The sequence below is a fragment of the Oxyura jamaicensis genome, chromosome Z (assembly GCF_011077185.1).
Source record: "Oxyura jamaicensis isolate SHBP4307 breed ruddy duck chromosome Z, BPBGC_Ojam_1.0, whole genome shotgun sequence".
Taxonomy (NCBI): Eukaryota; Metazoa; Chordata; class Aves; order Anseriformes; family Anatidae; genus Oxyura; species Oxyura jamaicensis.
Window position 1 is genome coordinate 12587470 of NC_048926.1, and position 21135 is coordinate 12608604.

Below are 21135 nucleotides of genomic sequence, written 5' to 3' on the forward strand. Positions count from 1 at the left end.
GAAACGGGAAATGTAAGGCATTTGAAACAAATGAAGGATTTGGAGGAAGAAAGAGAACTAATTCAAGACATGACAAAGGAATGCAAAGGAGATATTTACTAGAAAAGCAGACAGGTCAAGGGTAGGGTTGGAAATCCAACTATTAGGGGCCACTGCTTCAGTCTACTTTCAGTCCAATGGAAAGCAACGTTACATAATGTAAAAGTCTTGGTTTTGTATTCCATCAGCTGGCAAGACTCCCACAGAAACAAATGGGACTTCAGGATTCCCAGAGATTTATCTGGCCATCATATATAGCCCATTGAGAAGATGTAGAATACCAGGAAGAACACAGGCGGGTATTTTTGCATCTCCCCGGTACATATAAATTGTAGTCTCTCCTTATGTCTCTTCAGGTGTACATCCTACTCCTCTTTTGTGGCTAACAGTTCTGGTTTCTCATGGAGAGTAGAATATCCTGTTCTGTCTTTTTTCACCTCTCCTTCTCAGATGTTAAAGTGGAAATGTATTCCTGCAAACTCAAAGGCTGAAATCCTTCAAAGCAAGTAAGCCTGAGTAATTCATTTCACATCTGGACACAACAATATACAAGCCCAAGCTAAGTAAAGAGCTTGATCTGGGAGTGTGCACCTGCTATAAGCACATGCCATCTGTTCCCAGCTACATTATAATAACAGTCAGAACTGTTATTCTGGAAGACCATACAGAACTAGTATCAGACATGCTACACAGTAGTGTTGTACAAGGGTGAGCCTGTAAAAATATTTATCAGCAGAACACTGTAATAAATTACAGAAAAACAGGGATTCAGTATCTCACAAACTGTCATAGTATTAATCAAAAGCTGGAAAATAGCTGAAGGCATTCAGGAAATACTAACCAAAAGCAACAGGAGTGAAGTAACAGTACCTGAAGCAGAAATAGCTATATGATGGAATGTACAATAGGTTATAATGCTCAAACATGCAATAAACCAAACCACCTTCTTCTGCATACTAAAAAGCTAAATTATATTCTCTTTCCAGTTGGCTGTTAAACATTGGTATTTCAAAAGTACTATTCTTCTTTGTACTGCTCTTCATGCCACACCTCTATGACTGCTTTCACAGCTATAGAAGGAGAATCTTTTTTTCATTCTACTAACTGACTACCTTTTCAACATCCTATTTTGTGTTAAGGATTTCTTAGGTAATAAAAATTAATTCTTGTTACTGTTTTAGTAATCTTCATTTACCTTTGACATTCACTGCAATATTAATCTTTTTCAAGGAAAACAGACAACCACTGTCTTTGCAAACATGTTTTGAGAGTGTCTACCCCGAGCATTTCAGTGTAATGCCAATATGTTGATATATTGCAGTAAGATGGCAACAACAACAAAGATCTGTGTTATAGCTCAACTGTTTTTATTACACAGCTGTCCTTGCTTAAAATTTGCTTGGATATCTCTAGAGAGTGGAAGTTCATATAAATAAAACCTACATTCTCCATTTCCTTTCCTATCCATGTTAATGATCCAAAACATTTCCATGGCAAGAGAAGCATTCTTTTCCAGAAGCATCCCCTTTCAAAAGCATTCTAATTCAAACTTGCCTATTTCACTTATGATGTAATTCCATCAACCATTATCTTCTTGCCATTGAGATGGAACTGCCTATGAATATAAATGATACAATTTTTAAACCAAAACACATAACCAGGTAGTCAGGAGCACAAGAAAAAGACCAGGCAATTTCATAGCCAGACAATAAACTAAGGTGGTCCATATTATTCTTCAAATTGGTGTGAGCTAGGGAAGTCAAACTATATTACCAGCTTCCACTGGCTAAAAAAGTGACTGTTCATATATTCCGAGATTTTAACTAGTATTCTCAGGATACTTTCTCTTTAACATCTCATTTTTGCTTTTAAAGACATTTTAATGCCTCAGTAGATCAAAAGAAGAAGGAAAAGAGTAAATCCAGAAAGATGGTCTTCATTATGGTGTAGTAGAAGTGTATTGCTGAATGCCAGAAGTTCACAGAGTGTTTTCAAGAGTGGTTTCATTCAGCACTACAGCCACATGCCATTCACAGGAGACCAGGGATTATGCCATGTAATCAAGCCAAAGCAGAATTTCAGAACAATGAATACTCTATCAAATCTTTGAAAACTCTATCAAGTCTTTCCTTTAAAATTGTGTTTGTTTATCTGTTTTCTGAATTGCTTTTTTTTATTTTTATTTTTTTCAAATTCAAGTTCAGGAGCATTGATAAGGACCAAAAATATATTTGTGCAGGTTTTTTCCATATTTTATAATCTCTCTTGGCCTTGCTGCGGAAAGGCCAGGAAGGATTTATTTGATTTTCATGTAGTTTTGTGAATTTTATTTTTATATTCTTAAGAGTACCCAGGAGAGCTCTTTGTTGTCTTCAGGTGATTTCTTAGCTCCCCAGTAAAACATTAAAAGCATTAAATTCATTACTCTTGCAATTTTAAACATGAAACTTCCTGCTGATGTACTGTAAATATTTTGTGTTTGTAAATTTGCTTGGATCCAGATTATTATTTCTACTGTAATGAAATGGCCCACAGTTTCTGCTTTTCAGGATGTACTCATGTTCCTTTAAGGAATCCTGAAGGAATTTAAGGAGCTTTGAAATCCAGCAGGTCATGAGCACTTAACTCTGCTGGGCTCCTTTGAAAACCTAGCCCTACTCTCTGAGAAATTGATTAGAACTGCTCTTTGCAGAAATATTTAGTCACTGAATCTATTGTTAAATCTTGTTGTTTACAGTGAGTTGTTATACAAAAGCCTAAGGTAGGCCTATGAGGAAAAGATATTTACTGGTAATTTAAACATAAAAGTTTAAGATCTCTCAGGAATTCTTTAGTATTAAATTCAGATACACTTACTTAATCGTACAATAAACTGTTTTATATTTGGCTTTTATTTCACTTTTAGGAATTGGAAATGAAATTATGCTTATCCCAATCAAGTATTTACATCTATAAGACATATAAGAAGATAATAATTCATAAAAAAAAAAAAAAATAAACAGACCATCTTTCAGTGTCTCCTTTATCCCGTACTCCATTGCTTAGACTGTTCACTTGGAGACACTCCTGCCTGTGCCTCAGTGGCCTCATCCTCCCAAAGCACAGATCAAAAGAATTGAGAATGACACAATGCTAACAGATTTTTTGTTCCGGGGAGGAACTGGGGAGCTGTTTCTCTCCTAAACAAAGTCTGCTATAATATGAAGGCTTGGGGCTGAGTGAAATGAGGGTTGCAAAATCAGGTCTCTTTAGACCTGATTTGACAGGCCCTGAAGTCTTTTCATCTGTTGAAGAATTATGGAGGTAGAGCCTGAATTTTGCATAAGGGAGGAAGCTAAGCAAAAGTCCCTGATCTGATGGATTATGATATATATATTTTGTTTTCAAATTTTCTTAGAGAAAATTGCATTATGTTTTCTCCTAGCTGATCTGCTTACCAACATCCTTTTATCTTGCTCTGAGGCCAGCTTAAAGGGGGAGAATAGGTAATGCTCATCTTTGGTACCTGTTCTGTATGCTTTGGAGCTCTGTCCTGCTCTTGCCACAAGCGCTGATGGGAAGAAAACAAAGATCCTTTGTCCTTTATGTCAGTAACACTTTTTGGGTCTCACCAATGAAGTGTGTGTTCTTGGTGACACAGGTTTTCTCTCCTGCTGTTGTGTCCTACCCTATGTAGGCTGCCAGGACAGACAAGATTGGGATGGCAGCAGAATGTAGAAGACTGTCTTCCTGGATGAGCCAGACCTTCTGTTTTAGTGGTCTACCAGTCTGACAGTTAATAGAGTGAGGTATCATCCTCTATATATGATAACAAGTTGGATCACCTTTACAATGATACACATGATGTAGGATCAATATGAGTATCACAAGCACCTTGCTGAGGTGGTGCAATAGCTTTTAGAGGAGAGATGGCACCCAAGGGCATTCAAGACTGTGAGTTGTGTGGATGTGACTAAGGCAATTGGAAGAGCCTTAATCCTTTGGGACAGTCCTTGGAAGTAACCTAATATATCAGTTCAGATGTAGCCAAAAACACCACAATTACTTTACAATAGAGTAGAGGAGCTTCAGCCGTTGTGGGTTGATTGCTTGCCAGGATGTGACTCTTAAACAACAATCTGAAACTGCAGAATCATGCTTTGAGTCATTCATAACATTTTCCTTGCCAGAAATTATCTGTCTGCTTTTGCCTCTTCACAGCCTTTCCAAGTACTGTTTCAAATTCACTGTACCCAGAGTGGTGCATTGTTCACTTTGTATATTCCAGAAGATTCCAATCATAAAGAGAGCCATGACAAATTCTTCAGTATTTTCCTGTCTCATTCTGGGCTACTGCTCATTTTTCAAATACAAATGCCTAAATGACAGAGGGTAACTGATGCCAGATTTACATTCTTCTGCTTATTTTAAGTTCTGTTTGAATTCAGGATGATCCACTGTTTCACAATAAGCAGATGATTATTGCATAACTTCGAGTAAATGATCACATTTAGCACATTGCACACACCTCCACGAAAATATTGTTTGTAATTGTAATTGTTGCACACATTTAACTCAAAATCCATCTTTTTCAACAAAATACTTTTTGCTAATATTCTATTGGTGAGAACTAGGAATTTGCAGTCTCAGTTCTCTTTCTAGCTGCTACTGACTTAATGTATTGATTTGTAAGCCTCTACTGCCCTAGGACCCAGGTATCTGTAACTCCATGTTTTCATTTTATAAGTTATTTGTGTTTTAAAATGAAAAACAGAGAAGTAAATAAATACATGATGGTTGATTGGATTATACTGTGGCAGAATACAGAATACTAGGGACAATAAATTATTTGTGCTGCCTCAAATACTAAAAAAAAAAAAAAAAAAAAAAAAAAAGATTAATGTGGTTAATAGTTAGAAGGCACAACATAAATTACACAGCAGACTCATTCTAATTCCAATGACAGTTTTTCTTGTTCAAACACATAAACAAATCTGTTGACAAAGAGCTCACAAACAAAAGTTGTTTTGCAATGGATCAATGGATTGTCTCAATAGAACTGAAGGGTACTCCCATTTACCCTAGCTGTTTTAGTGGTCAAACCTGTGAAGACAGGTATTTTTTCCAGCCAGGAAATTTAGGCAACAAATCTTTTGGAGCATATTAACACTATTAAATCAAGTGGTTTTTAAATGGTGCAAGGTGTTTCTTCCTGAAGCTGATGAGAAAGTCTATTTCATTGCCTGTGCAATAAATGTATATTAAGCTGGGAAGCTTGAAGGATCACCTTCATACAAAGGAAAAAATATTACATTGCAATGACACTATGCTGAAGGAACTGATACTCCAAAACATTAAGATCCCTATCTGCAAATCCCAGATGGACTTCTGCAACATGAAAGACAATTTTTCTTAAAATAAATGTTATATAAATATTTCATTTTCACCATAGAGACTCTAAACTGATTAGCTGATTGCTTGTCTTCCTGCAGAGGTCAAAAGGTGCTAACTATTACTTTATTCAAGTTCACTGGTAAAGTCAGCTTGAATATCAAATGGCCAGTACGTAGAGAGTCTAAATAGTCAACTTCATGAATTCACAGTTGCAATTCAGGAGTTTGACCTACTTAATATTATTCTTAAATCAACTATTAAAGTTTAAGCAACTACACTAGTTTTACCTAGCCTGACCTATTTTGTGCAATTCTAATGTGCTTACCACAGTGTTACCTGTACACCATGGTGAAGAAGACACTGCAAGTTATGTGTGCTTGACACTCCCATGTGTAATCCTAGCATCTTACAACTGCTCAATGTCCTGATCAAATTTTAAGGACTTCTTCCTCATTTCAATTATTTGGAAAAAATATTATCTGCTTTAGCACTTCATTCTGCCTGCTGAAGTCTTCATGTGTCTCTGGAACTACAAGAACAAGGGCCATGGCTAAGCAGAACCAGTCTGATAATGCTATTCACAATTACAAACAATATTTTCGTGGAGGTGTGTGCAAAGAAGAAATAAACTGAGGGAATGTATATGATGTAAATACAAAAGAATCTACCACCCATATAATTAAAATATCTAGCTTAAAATGCAATCTTTACTTATGTATCCCTAGGTAATTACACAGTCAAGCTGCCACATTAAGGAAGGGTGGAAAGTCTTTGTTAGTTTCACAAAACCATAAAACTTATAATTATAGTAATATAGTTAGCCATGCTGTATAATAGGCATAAAATTATGGTAGCTGCTAATTTCTACATCAAAGCTTTAACTTTTGCTTAAACTATAGAAGTGCATTTGAAAAGTACCCACTTCTGACTAAATGTTAAAAGCTGAAGAAAAACTATCATTAGTTCTGTTAAAGTTTTATTATTTCTGTGCTCAAGCTTCTCAAATACAGTGTTTCTAATATTTTTCAACCTGCCTTAACAAATTTCCCATAACAGCATCAAAGCAAGTAGTTGTGAATAATACAGAAAGCACTAAGGCTTCTAAAAGTAATCCAAATGTATGCTACTCTATTGTGTACAGTTAAACTGCCCAAGGATTTCTAAAATGCCTATCTACCTGTCTTTTATAATATTACTTCTAGAAAGTTTCTTTTTCTGTATGATTTCCCTGTAGGCTTTGCCTGAGAAACTTGGGAAACACTCGGTACAAAGTAACAGGCTTCAGTGACTAACTACAGCATCTACTGTATAAATTATATCATGAGAAAGTGAAAGGTGAGAATCCTCTCAGGCTCATTTATTTATACTCCACCATTACATAATAAAGCAGTTGTACTCATCAGTAAGGCTAAATGGCTTTATCTAAGAAGTGCTCCAGATTATCTCAGGTGAATTTACCTGCAGTGGCTAACACCACCTTTGGAACAACTTTGGAAGACACCGTTTAGTAACTGAAGGCAGAAGCCACTGTCTAGAGCTCATTCATTAACACAGATTTGAGACAATGATAGTATGTGTTAATATAGTGGTCTGTGGACTGATACAGCTAAGAAACAAATAAAACAATTCCACTCAGCAACATGTAACAGCCCTGTCACTGAGGCAGTGATTCCTGGTGGCCCAGCCATGCAGAAGACTGATGGCTCCCATCACTTCAGCTGCCAGATCTCATTTTGGCTGCAACTGTTGTTGCAAACCACAAGCTGCTCTGTTAGTGCAGGTGCTACCTTGCCTTGTATACAAATTACCCTTCCAGAAACAAATCCACAAGTTCTCAGTACCACAGCTAACTAAATCACTCAACACAATTGTTACCAGTAAACAGTGGAAGATTTGATGTGCCATTTACTGATGAAGACCTAGCAGCACTAAATGAAATAAATCAGTAACTCTTCCACAAAATGGTTATATTAGCTGCTGGTGAGCTGTGCTGATTTGAGCTCCTAGCCAGTTCACCCTGCAGTCAACGATCAACTTGAGTTGATGGAAGAGTTAGGGGTTTGTGGGTGAATGGATTTAAGGAAGGGACAACACTGACATTATGATTCCAAAAAACTCTGCAGTGAAGATAAACCCAGTGAAGCTAGATGGCATTCAAGAAAAGAGATCTTTGGCTTGAAATCACAGAGCAGAATATAAGGTGAACACACAGTAACCTCACCATTGCCCTCCTTGCAGACAAATTAGCAAAAGCTTGTTTATTCATGGCTATTATGTGGTTGTGCTCTGGATAATAGATTTAATGAAAAACAATCTCATTTTTAACCTGCTATTTCTGATCCTTTTCCAGACTTGATTTTTTTAACAGGGAGCTTATGTATGTGGAAAGCAGATGCTGGTTACAGGCACACATGGTGACAGGTAAATGATTACTTTTTCTCTATCCCCACCTCTAAGCTGGGGATTTTCCACTACAGTATATTTGCTTAGGGAAAATTTTAAAATGGCAGCAGAGTCTCAAGCTGTCTGATTTTAGTGCTGATAGAATGGCACTTGATTTGCTTGACTAAGGAAGCTGCTGGCAAAAAATGTTACAATTGGCAATTTACTTGTCTCCACACATATTTTGGCTCCATATCAACTTTCTGAAGTTTTTTTCCAGACAGGTGCAGAATAATCTGCACATCTACCATCTAGCAAAATCTAAACTAGATGAAAATATTTTATTTATATAGTCTAAAATGTAGTCTGATATGTTATAAATGTCAATGCTAATGCTACTAATTAAAACTATGAACACAGTGTGGAATGAATAGATTTTTCTCATTTACTGGCATTTTATTATTTTCTTTAATTTAGGTTTAAGATTTGCAATATCAGAAACCTTTCTTACATGAATAACACCAGCACAGGATATCTTACAGGACTAAATATTTGAGGCTTACTCCCCTCATTTAATGCTTACTCCTCCATTTTCACCTTTAAATATATTACTTCATATGATCTATTAACATTATAAAAAATCATAGCTCTAAATAAGATTTGTCGATGTCCTCATGAAATGCCTTCTAAACAGAGGTCACAGAAATGAAAGATCAAAGTAGGCTACATTACTAAATTCTGATACCATATAAGTATATATAAGTTCAGATGCCATAAATTTTATACTCCTGTGGACATTCTCATTTTATTTCTAATATAGCAAAATATATATATATATATATGTTCACTCTGTATGCAACAGGTTTGAATTGCATATTGTTTTGCATGTATAATAGTGTTTTTTGAAACACAAACAGAATGCATTTGGATAAATATACAGCACTCTAAATCACAATAGATATTTCTAGGTGGACCTTTTGTTTTTCTAATATGTAAATCAGATAACATAGAAAAGATACTATCCAGTGCAAGTAAAGAAATCAGATTCTAATTCTTATTGTCGGGAGACTTCTAGAGAAAGTGATGTATCATAAAGTAATTTGCAAAATATAAGTCAGAAAAATATCACTTAAAAGCAAACTTGGAAAACTGTTTTATAAACATTAGGAAAGACTTCTGAATTAGTTCTCATTCAACAAATTATCCCTATGCGAGAAGACTTTTAAATATATAAATTTATATATATACAGCATAAGCTCATGCTTAAATATAATTTACTTGGATAACAGCTAAACAGATTCTTAAGTTATTGTTGAAATACAGCCCTACTATAGCTGGTTTCTAAAGTTTTTGACTAAAAACTTTTTTTTGGCTAAAACTTTTTTTGACTATTTGAGCTTCCAACTTCACCTTGAAAGGTGGTTCAAAAATCTAATTTTCTACTCCCATTTGTGACTAAGCTGCAAGAGAGTTTATTGCCAATAGCAATATAAAGAATAATGACATAAAAAAAAAATATAAATAACATCTCTAATTGATTAAAGTGGTTACATTTCACAGAATTTCTAGGTTGGAAGAGACCTCAAGATCATCGAGTCCAACCTCCAACCTAACACTAACAGTCCCCACTAAACCATATCCCTAAGCTCTACATCTAAACGTCTTTTGAAGACTTCCAGGGATGGTGACTCCACCACCTCCCTGGGCAGCCTGTTCCAATGCCTCACAACCCTTTCAGTAAAGAAGCTCTTCCTAACATCTAACCTAAAACTCCCCTGGCGCAACTTTAGCCCATTCCCCCTCGTCCTGTCACCAGGCACGTGGGAGAACAGGCCAACCCCCACCTCTCTACAGCCTCCTTTAAGGTATCTGTAGAGAGCGATAAGGTCACCCCTGAGCCTCCTCTTCTCCAGGCTGAATAAGCCCAGCTCCTTCAGTTGCTCCTCGTAGGACTTGTTCTCCAGGCCCCTCACCAGCTTCGTCGCCCTTCTTTGGACCCGCTCAAGCACCTCGATGTCCTTCTTGTAGCGAGGGGCCCAAAACTGAACACAGTACTCGAGGTGCGGCCTCACCAGAGCCGAGTACAGGGGGACGATCACCTCCCTAGCCCTGCTGGTCACACTATTTCTGATACAAGCCAGGATGCCGTTGGCCTTCTTGGCCACCTGAGCACACTGCTGGCTCATATTCAGCCGACTGTCCACTATCACTCCCAGGTCCTTCTCCGCCTGGCAGCTCTCCAACCACTCATCTCCCAGCCTGTAGCTCTGCTTGGGGTTATTACGCCCCAGGTGCAGGACCCGGCACTTGGCCTTGTTAAACTTCATGCAGTTGACCTCAGCCCATCGGTGCAGCCTATCCAGATCCTCCTGCAGAGCCTTCCTACCCTCGAGCAGATCGACACACGCACCTAACTTGGTGTCATCTGCAAACTTACTGAGGGTGCACTCAATGCCCTCGTCCAGATCATTGATGAAGATGTTAAAGAGGACCGGCCCCAGCACCGAGCCCTGGGGGACACCACTAGTGACTGGCCTCCAACTGGATTTGACTCCATTTACCACAACTCTCTGGGCCCGGCTATCCAGCCAGTTTCTAACCCAATGAAGCGTGCGCCAGTCCAAGCCAAGAGCAGCCAGTTTCTTGAGGAGAATGCTGTGGGAGACGGTGTAAAAGCCTTGCTGAAGTCAAGGTAGACCACATCCACAGCCTTTCCCTCGTCCACCCAGCGCGACACTTTGTCATAGAAGGAGATCAGGCTCGTCAAGCAGGACCTGCCTTCCATAAACCCATGCTGACTGGGCCTGATCGCCTGCTTGCCCTTCAAGTGCCGCATGATGACTCCCAAGAGGATCTGCTCCATGAGCTTCCCTGGTACTGAGGTCAAACTGACAGGCCTGTAGTTCCCCGGGTCAGTCCTCCGGCCCTTCTTGTAGATGGGCGTCACATTCGCTAGCCGCCAGTCAGCTGGGACCTCCCCCGATAGCCAGGACTGCTGATAAATGATGGATAGTGGCTTGGCCAGCTCCTCTGCCAGTTCTCTCAGTACCCTTGGGTGGATCCCATCCGGCCCACCGGATGGGATCCGTTATGAAGCTTAAGAAGCTTCATAAAATGACAAACCCTGAAATCCTGAGTCACTGGACATAAATCAGTTTCTGTCAAATGCCCATTACTAGTTGAGAATTTTAATCCAAGATTTCATTGTGTATTGCTAATTTTCTGGACATTGTGCAAGAAAGACAGTAAAGGTTTGCATTTTTTTATTCATCAAAGTTTTCAAATTTTCATACCTTTCATACATATAAGCTATATCTTGCTAAGAGAATTCCCCTGGAAACTAGTGAAGTCACATCTATTATCCAGCTAGAAACTGAGCTTCTTCTTTATTATAATACCAAACTAAAGTCACAAATGTAGGAAAATAAGGGTAATAACACACATGAATAATTATTTACTAAACATCTTCTTGTACCTCTGATATACACATTTTTTCTGCTTTGGTTTTCCAGGATTGTGTTTTTCTTCAACACTTTCTGAAAGCTTTTTATTCTACTGCTTTAATTCACCCCAATTCTTTCATGAGGATATTTGAAAATAAACGATACAAAGAAGCAAGAATGGCTACATCTTCATAAGCAGGGAAGAATCTGAAATAAAGGTAAATTTACCTCATCACATTCATATAGGAAATTTAAGGAAAGAATTTCCAAAAATGTAATGGCTGGTCAAGTTGTTTATTTTTATCTTCTACAATCTGCCATGTTAGATATTTAAAATTCAGAGTTGAAGTTGTCTTTGTTAACAAGGATATTTCCTGTCTTCTCTTTAATTAGATTCATTTTTACATGAAATTTTAATAATGACATAAACATTCAGTGGTACTGTGAATTATTCATCTTGAAGTATGTGTTTGTGCCTGAATAATGCTTCCTGTTGTTCAGTCCAGTTTGGCAGACCCATCTCTTAAAATCACAATTACTGTGCTAAAATCTGCCTGGGAGTATCAGCCCCGACTGGATTCCCATCATGTGTCCTTGGCACAAATATCAAAAAACACTATTGGGTCCAACAATAGTCGTGATTTGTCTATACCATATGAATATCAGCTGAATATTTAGCTGTTTTTAAACAAAAGGATTACAAGTCCCATTCAAGCAATACTTGAACAGTTTGATCTCTGCTTAAAGGAAAGATTTTTTCTTCCTTCCTAGCCCTACATGAGGATCACTCACCTTAACTGCTTGTACTGGTATAATTTTACTTAGCCACATACACAAATGAGCAGAAAGGTGACACTTCAGATTTGAAAACAGCTTAAAACAGCTGCAGTAGTATGGAAAATGAACCACTCACTGAAGTCAGGAAAAGAGAAGAAAAGGGACTTAAACAGGTGGAGGAAAGGTTGATTTCAGGTAGACTGAAGGAGTAGAAAAGAGAAGAGAAAATTAAGATTATTGAGGCAGCCATTACAGCATAGAGAATGAAACAGAGAGGACCAGGGCAGTGTAAAGCAGAGCCTCTGACTACAGCAAGTCCAAGGTAACTGAACAGCAAACAAAAGAATTACAATAGGTGAAACAAAGGACTTCAGGACGCAAACATGGTTGATAGAACAACTGCTGAAGTGCTGAACTGCTGGTTGTACTGAGGGTAAAACCGAGCACAAAACCACCATGAAGAACAGATCTAACTGGGAGAAGCTGATAAAAGCAATATCAAGAATGCAACGAAAATCAGCTGTGTATTTATGGAGATGGGGAGAGCCTTTCTAGAATAATTATTAAAACACAGGAATCTCAACAAGGTTTTGTAAAAAAGTTATTCACTGCCTTTGTACTTTAGAGCTCACAAAGGAGAAAAGCAGATAATAAAATGTCATATTTACAAGAAACTCAGCACTTGGTATGTGTAACATCAGTTTCTACTAAATGTAAGAGGCATTGAAAATAAAGGTTTAAGCAAACTGCATCAGAAACGCAGCTTCTTAGTACATGAGCATCTAAATGATTACTACATGAGTACTAAATGAGCATCTGCAGATGAACCTGCACTTCTTAAATTTTGGCACGATGTATATTGTGGCATTTTACAGAATTTTATCTTTTTTTTTTTTTCTTTTTCTTTTTTTTTTTTTTTCTGATGACATAAACATTTCTAAACTGCTTCTGGTTCATCAGCTTTCCAAAATGACATTTAATTTGTCATTGCATTATTTAGAAATTACTCTTATGTTTCTGTCATTTTTTCATTTTTTTTCATCTTTTTTAATAGATCAAATCTCAATGAAATCATTCCAATATAATGTAATGAATTATATACAGTTTTAATATATGCACTTAAATTAGCAACATCCATGCCTAATTACAATTTTTGTTTTTAAAATCTTTAAAAATAAAATAGACTCCAGTAAACATTATGGGATTAATAACAGCCTTTGTAATTATTTACTCTGAATGATTTTTATTTTTCATCTGACCATAATCTTGTCTCTTAAAATTAGATTTTTATTTTTATTTTTTGAAAATCAAAACAAACTGCTAAATAACTCTGAACTTTGATTTGTACAAATAAATAAATAAATAATTTCCAAGTGTTCTTCTAAGCAGGTGTTATTCCATATGTATCTTTTAAAATTTTGAGAGAAATTCAAGATTAGTTGGAGAATGTAAGCTGGGCAAAAAAATCATGGATGAAGTGAGGAGCTGACTGTGTATTTAACTGTTCAGACTGGACCTGGTTTAATGTTAACCATTTTCAGAAAGGATTAAGTATTACTGGGCTTCACTAAAACATATCATATATTTTTTAATTGATGTCAAGATATTCTTCTTATATGAAGAACATCCTGGCTTTCCCATTCAGTTATCCTTCAGGGAGTTGAGGATGATGCTGTTCATAAACAGAACACTGTTTTAGTCTTTAACTAAAGGAATAATTTACATGAAAACTTTCTTTAATAATCACCAATTTATCCACTGTAGTGTAAGGGGCATTTTGCAACTATATTTCTACATGGCAGCTTTTCTAATCAGCCTTTAAAACAACTTCATCACAAAATCCAAGAGGGTTTTGCACTCAGAGACCTCCAAACTGAAAAAAAAAAGGCATCACAGCTATTCTGCAAGTGCTACTCCTTTAAATGTTTCGTCTTGGTAAAGGGAGAAGTAAATATTTATATCTATATGCAGAAGATTTTGTATCTGACTGTGAATTGTTCAAAATGGATAGGAACATGTTATAAAAAATCTGAGCAGGGGAAAGTTAGGGTGAAAGATGCCAAGATAATGGTTATACTTACTGTTTAATTTAAAGATATGTCTTATGATCCCACTGAAGTTAGAGGTGATTTTGATGGTGACATCAACTTAAGCAAGTAGGGTAGGCATCCTGTGTTCCTCCTACATCTGTCATTATGAAGCTGATAATGATTACTCACATTCTGAAAAACATTGCTTTTATAAGACTTTGGTTTATTGAACCCAAAGAAGCTTGACTTGTAATAATGTGTTTAAGTGTATGTGGAAAGAAGCTGAATGCAATATATGTCTCCAAATTCCCCCAGTTTCATCGCCAGCAGATGCCAATTTGTATTTGAGAATGCCAGAAAGAACATGACAAGGATCCTTACACTACTCCAAGCACTGACAAAGACTTGAAATTAATTTTATTTCTCTTTGGATTTGCTGTATTTTTTATCCCATTTATGAATTATTTCTTTGCATTCCCTCTGTTGTTCATGGATCAGCTTGAAATGACGGTTTCTACCATCCAGAAGGTTGCTGAATTCTGGGATTTTTTTAATGTGCCACATTTACAGTAATAAACAGTCTTTGGTCTGAAATCTAAAGACACTTAATTGGAGACACTGCTCCATTTCAAAGCTTTTGTACTGAGGAATTAAAGAAAGCTGGCATTCCTTTCTCCAGTATTTTGCACAGGTAGATGAATTTATGCTTAGAACAACTTCATACTGTAATTCTGTTCTGTCAGATAAAGCTGAGAGCTGATATGGGATCAAGGAATCTCCACAATGGTACCATGACAGTGAACAGAAAATACCAATTTTCAAAAGAAAAAGAACAATACTTTCAGAGTTGCTGGAGTTTTCTAAATTAATACAATTCAGTAGCATTCATTTGTTCTCCTTATAACTCAAATTTTGTTCTTGCACTTCTGAAAGAGAAAACACGACTCTAAAGAAACTGGGACCAGGATGTGAATAAGTTTTATTGAATTTTTAGTGAATGTCACCAAGAATATTTGCTTTGAGGTTTCTATCAAAACCACAATCATTTAGCTGAGTTTCCTCTTATATTTCTGTTTGAATTCTCAGTGGATGCAAACCTTACGCAAACTTTAGCCAGAACAAAGTTAGAACTCTTGCCAACAAAAACTGCTGAGTTTCACACAGCTTTAAATATTTTACAAGGTCTGAAACTTTGTTTGCTCTCATTTGAAAGAACTGTTAGGATACTGCTCTCAGTTTGCCTGACCTCAGCCAGTAATTTGGAAGGTTTACTCCCAAGCATACCTGTAACTTTCCACTTCACACACAGTCTCAACCATTTAGGAAGAATCGCATGGGCAAAAAAAAGGAATCTCAGTCTATGCCAAAAATCCTTTTACCTTTTTCCCAGTCACTTGAAAACAATTTAAAAAAAAAAAAAAAAAAAAAAAAAAAAAGTTTCATCAATGCTTAAAAATCAACATCTTAAAGGATAAACAAAACAAAATATTGCATGGGGTTTGATACATAACAAACTAGTGAAATAATGGTCATCAATGCAAGAACCAGTCTGTAACATGTAGGCTAGAAAACTGATGCTTTTAATGGTAATGCAGTTACAGCTAAATGCAGTGAATCGAGTATACCCATTCCCATTGGGAACTGAAGTTATCTGTATTTGTTTTTCCAAAGTTTTCTGTTTCCAAGTATCACTAATGAAATAGTGATGGTAAGAATAATTATCCATAACAGAAATTATAAGTCTCAGTTGTGCAACTGTACAGAAGCTAGACAGATAAAGAAGACCTGGACACAGAAAAGTCAGCAGTAGTTAAGTGGTGAAGAACTCTGATTTCAGCATATTTTTATATGCAAGCAGAATAAAACTCAAGCTACTAAAACACATCCATGTAGTTATATATCAAGATTTCTAAGAAGGACAATTTTATGTTTCTAAATATCAGTGAATCAAAAGCTGTCTGGAAGAAAAATGTAGATGGTAGTAGAAAACATTTAAGGGTATCTTACTCGAAGTAGAAGAAAAAACAATCAAGAATAATTTGAGAAACAAAATTTTTGGAAAACTGTGACTCCAGCAAGGATGTCACAAATACAATCCAGCAAGGATGTGTATATTTGTCTGTATCTATATTTAAAAGTCTACACATTAAAGAAATGAACTGTTGGAAGATCTTTTGAAAAAATATGGAAATTGTAGGAAACTGGTAAATAAATCAACAACTCTAAGGAGAAATATATAGTCAATAGCAACAAGGAAAATAATGAGATTTTCCATGTGGTGCAAAGAGTTAATAGTTTCTCAGTATTATATTTAGATCATAACCACTCAGATAAAGTAGAATATTAGCAAAAGGCAGCAGTATACAGTTATTATTTCTGGTCTCTATCTACCAAGTGAAAAAGCAGGTGATATATACATATTTCAGGAAGATAATTACACAATTTCCATTCCAAAACAAAGCAAGTAATTAAAAAACATATAAAACTACAAATATATTTTTAGGTCAGCAGGTCAATGTAATTTACATTAGAACTTTTAATATGCTAGAGAGTTCAGAGTTATCTGAACCATAACTGGTGATTTTCAGTAATTGCTGGAACACTGTAAAACTGCCTGAAAACTGGCAGTTGCTGAACATGTATTTAAAAGGTGAGCAGACAAAATAATTGCATATTTATCAACCTGGGAGAGAGTCAAAAAAAAAAAAATCAATCACTGATACAGGCCTTATAACCCAACCAAATCTTTTTTTTTTTTTTTTTTTTTTTTTTTTTTTTTTTTTTTTTTTCTAGGACTCTAAGGCTCTTAGATTAGAGTATTGCTTCTGACATTTCAGTAAGGCTGACTCTGCACTGCACAGGTATTTTGACTAACACAATACTAGGAGAATTGCAGCGATTAAGAACTGGTTCATTTGAACAATGTGATATGCCATACATACAAGACTATTTCTTCTCCTAATGAATGTTCACTGTTTTTATAATTTATCTGGAAGAAAAGATAAAATAAACATAGATAAACTTGAGGATGACAGTCTGGAGCACTGGTAAGCAATGAAAAACTTGGGTCACTGTGGCAGAATGGGGTCACTTTATAAAATGGATCTCCACAAACAATATGCTATTTAAGACAGCCAAACATGAAGCTCAAACTACATTACCACAATGGACTCTTTCTCGTATTACATCCTACAAATCAGACCATCTAGTGAAAAACTTCACTACAATTGCTGAGCATGGGAAAGCTAATCAGCAGGAGTCAGGTTCCAGCCACAGCATCAGATTCCAGTTTTGGTATTATGCCATCTGGGTGTTAATGAAAAAAGCTGCAAATAACAACAGAGACTTTCAACTCTGTTGCAACCTGATAGTAACAAAGCTACATAGATAGCCTGCTTATCCTCAATATCCCCAAAAGGAAAGAACAATGTGCCTTGGTTGAGAGTCTTCGCAAGGTTTGAGAGGCACTTACATGCATGGGTCATGCTATTTCTCATGTGTGAAAGTTGTTCCAGACTTGGGGATATAGGGAAAGCTCTCCATGCTGGAAAAAAATGATGAATTGTAAGAAGCTATGAAGGCCAAGAAGCTTGACTCTAATGAGATGGCAGATGGAAAGTTTATAAAAATGGAAAGATCATGATCAAATGGAACATGGCTTTCAGTGACCACATTTTGAAGAATCAGTTCAAGAAAAAGATGTTGAAGTGGTTACTGCAGAGCATTACTAAGGCTTGCTCTAAAGATAAACAACTGAAAGTGGTAAGAAAAAGGGATGTTAAAGGAGTAGAAGCCACAAAAAATGGGTTAAATATGTAAGACAAGGAGGAAATAATAAAATTTCCCAGTCTGCACAAAATTAGAAAAGCTAAAGTGTAATTGCAGGATTAGGAAGGTCAATTAAAATTTAGATCATATTTCCTGCAAAACTACAGATGTTTTCAAAAACTAAGCACTGAATACATAACACTGTGCAGACACGTAATGCTATCAGTAATGTTCTGATGAAAGGAAGGCAAATTGGTGACTTATGAGGAGTATGCAGCTTCCAAATCTTTGTTATACTTTAGTACCTCAGATATGAACTGTTACTGCTGCTCTCAAAGACTCAAAGGAAAAATACTCATCTGGGAACAGTAAGGCATTGCATTGACATCCTTGCCACCTTCTTCCTTTTTCCTTGCCATGCTTTATGCTCATGCACCACAGTAAAGGAAGGCAGCAAAGGAAGTGACAGTGCAGATACAGATCACCCCATGAAAACTTTTCAGAATGTTCTGGGAGGTGAGCCTAGCCAGCCCAGGAGTTTTGTTAGCAAAACAATTGAGAAAAAGATGAATAAACATGAAGGAATAACAGGAGGTTTTATCACCTGCTCTTTGTATCTTGAAAACACATATTCCTTCCTTTTCCTTTGTCTCACACATCCATTATATATTGTTTTTTCTTTTTCTTAGCAACTCCAGGACACTCTGGTTTTCCTTACCAGTCTCATTTCCAGTTCTTTTGAACTCTTCTTTCTCAAAATCCTGCCTTAAAAAACATTTTCCTAGAAATGCTTTCTGCTCTTTTCTCTTCCTGTTCATTTCCACTGAATTAACACTCACCAATTTTTTTTTTTTTTTTTTTTTTTTTTTTTTTTTAAAAACTCTTCTTTCCCCACCTTTTATGCTCTTTTTAGTGATACAAATGCTCACATACATAAATGATTTAAAACATACATTCATGGTTTTGGTACGAACACTCCTCATGATTCAAATTTTGTATCTATGTATTTCTCACTAAAGTTGTAAAAAAGCTTTGGATTAAACAAGAAAGGTTAGATTAGGTTAGATTAAAAAAGATTAGTTATCTTTAGTAAAGTAAAGGTTATACATTTCAATCACCATAAAGAATTGCATAACTTCAGTATGTGTAGGGTTAAAGGGTGGAAATGTGCTGTAACTTGCAGTGGAAATTTCCACTGCGTGCTCTATTGGCAGAAGAATGAGCCATACCTATGGTAAGGGGTGTGTGTGTGTGGTCTCTTCATAGCACACTGGAATGCTGTGTCACATTATTTTTCCTTCCAGCCTTCTGACCAGTTTTTGTTTTTGGTCTTCCTGAGCTGAGGTCACAATACCTGTATATCCATTAAAACCTGTGGGACATTTGCCTAAGAACAAAGTCTTATTTTAGCCTGCTCTACTTCTCCCTCATACTGAAAAGTTGCACTGTCTTTATTATTCCCCAGTCTCTGTAATCCATTCAGTCACCCACCCTTTTTTTGTTACTTAATATAACTACCTTTTAATTTTTTATTTTTTAAGTTCTGTACAGCCAAATATTAATTATGGATATGGGAAAAGCTGTAAGGTTTTCGACACAAGTATTGTACTTCTGTCCATAAAACAGCAGTTCCTGTCCTGTCCATTCTCCATGATCCTTATAGGTTCCTTCACTTATTCAGGATATTCTGATTCTATGATTCTATGATTCAAATTAGTAATTAGTAATCAGTTCCTATGCTTTTAAAACTAGCAATTGGTTAAAAGATACAAGCAAAAAGTTAGGAATACTTGTAGAAAAGCTGCCAATGATGTCCCACAGAGTGCAGTATTGGAACCTCAAATACTCAGTTTATTTGTCAATGTTTTGGGAAAGGAATTACATAGTGAAGTAACAAAGCATTATTCACAATACGCAAGAGTAAATCTCTCTGACTGCAAAGGATCTGCAAAAATACAAAATACATATCTGGGTGATGAAAGGACAAACAAAATATAGGAAAAGCTTAGCATAAAAAAATAGTCTCTATAGATACGTACAAATATTGTCTTTAAAAGAGTTTTTTGCCTTCAGGGAAAAAAAAAAAAATCTTAGAATATACAGGTAGTTTACTGAGTGTTAATTCAGTGAAAATCAGAACACAAAACAATGCTCTGAATTATGAGGAAAAGAAAAAGAAAACACAAGTTGTTATGCTTCTTTATAAGTCCATTTTGTGAATTAATCCTGAATATTGCTCACAGTCCATGTCTCACTGAAGAAAAGAATATACTGAAAACAGAAAAAGTATAAAGAAGTAAGTGACAAGGATGGTGGAAGATATGGTTTCCATATGAAGGGAGCCTGAGTAGAGCAGTACTTTTCCTCTTAAAAAAGAAACAGCCTGGAGAGTACATGAAATAGTGATTTGAATGAAAATACACACAAAAAAAAATCTTAAATACTTTTTCCATTTAAACACTAGAGGGCACCAATGAAATCACCAATCAGCAGTTTTGATCATCTCAAGCAAAAATACCTTTTTCAGCACAACACCTAATTTGCCAAGTTATTTGTTGATGCAAAATGTTATAGTAGTCAATATTGAAGTGATTCCAAAGAAGAGTGACAAAATTCAGTGAAACCTTGGCAGTAAAGCAAGTGAAGCACTGCAGCTTCTGTCTCAAGAAACATGCAGATGACAAATGCCCAATGCATTGTCTCATTGAGGCAGAGTGCCATGAGACAAAGCTTTGGGATCTTTCAGCATGACAAATTAATGTTCACGACACTAAGCATATAACACTTATTTTAATGAGAACCAGATAACAGCACTGAAAATCTGTGAAGCTAAGACATTTATCACATACTGAGAACTCAAAAAGAAATGGTAATTGTGTAAAATATGCAAAAGGAGAGACATTTTCAAAATATTTAATATTAATCTAGCTCTTCTCATCTTGCAACAAAAAGCTTTTAATAAAGTTAAGAGCAGAGTTAAATGAATGCTGAAATTTTAAAACACCTATTCAAGCTGCCTGTATAATTTTATGGCTACTAATGGTTAATAATTACATCTTTGTGGATTTCTATGTCTAGGCAGAACTACAGAAGTGCATGAAAAGCCACTTTTCTGTACTTTGAAGGGAAACATGAATGAAAGTAAGATTACAGATTAAATGTAAATGATAGAGTGCTTAGACAGACTGTATGCAAGTTAAATGTAATACAGTTTTTTTTTCTTCTCTCTCTCTCTTTATATTATTTCATTGCACTCTTTTTTTTTCTGGGACATTGATTTAATAAAATCGCTTTACAAGATTGAGAATGTGAAAAGTTACTGT

The 21135-nt window shown here is 36.0% G+C and overlaps 1 long non-coding RNA gene across 2 annotated transcripts in view; it reads left to right on the forward strand.

Moving 5' to 3' along the window:
* Window positions 1–12791, forward strand: part of LOC118156159 — a 35344-nt gene extending 22553 nt beyond the window's left edge. Inside the window, exons 2-4 of one of the 2 annotated variants that reach the window (XR_004746175.1) lie at window positions 6647–6747; window positions 7763–7833; window positions 11739–12791. This is a non-coding gene — a long non-coding RNA (uncharacterized LOC118156159). Of the gene's footprint in view, window positions 1–6646; window positions 6748–7420; window positions 7613–7762; window positions 7834–11738 lie in introns of those variants that run through there. The other variant, XR_004746174.1, reaches the window with a different exon arrangement.
* Window positions 12792–21135: the final 8344 nt, after the last annotated feature.